Below are 737 nucleotides of genomic sequence, written 5' to 3'. Positions count from 1 at the left end.
TTGAAAAAGTTCTTTAAATTAATGCAGTTGTTACTAAAAAAAAAAAAACTAATATCAAAAAAAGATAAATAATACTCTTTCAAGTCGATGTCTAAAAAAAACATAAATTTCATTTAAATTGAGAATTGATCATTCTAATGACATGTAATATTAAATTTTTAAATTGATTATAAAGTACCAAAAATTGAATTAAAAATTATTGTGGGGTCAAATTTAATAATTTAGTGGGGACAAATAAATATTATTATCATATACTACTCAAAAAATTTTCAAATTGTAGTGGGGGCGCTTGCCCCCACAACCACCCACATAGATCCGTCCCTGCGACACTCCTTTTCCTAAAGTTATTGGAATATTTTGCCGAGTTTCTTAGAGAAGATTGTCTCGCGTCCCTAGGTATTCTACCTATTCACCGGTGTTAATTTCGGGTACAGATACCCTTTTATGGAAGGTAGTTCGAGTTTTTCTTGAGAGTAAGGCATAGTTTACTTCAGCGCCATAGCATTTGGTACTCTAACATTAACTCGAGTCATTTTCTCTACCCCTTCTTATCCTGAAAAAGCAAGAGCCCCTTGCATATTTGAATCGATATGGTTAACCTAACTTCTTTTTCTTTGGGACCAACAATGAATAGTATAGAAATATTCATATCCATAGACTATGCTTTTCGTCCTGATATTAGGCCCTAACTCACCCTTCGTAGATGAACCTTACAAAAGAATCCTTAAATTTTTTAG

Source organism: Arachis ipaensis, chromosome B05 (genome assembly GCF_000816755.2).
Source record: "Arachis ipaensis cultivar K30076 chromosome B05, Araip1.1, whole genome shotgun sequence".
Lineage (NCBI taxonomy): Eukaryota > Viridiplantae > Streptophyta > Magnoliopsida > Fabales > Fabaceae > Arachis > Arachis ipaensis.
The sequence above is the reverse complement of the archived record's forward strand: the minus strand, read 5'-3'. Positions refer to the sequence as shown.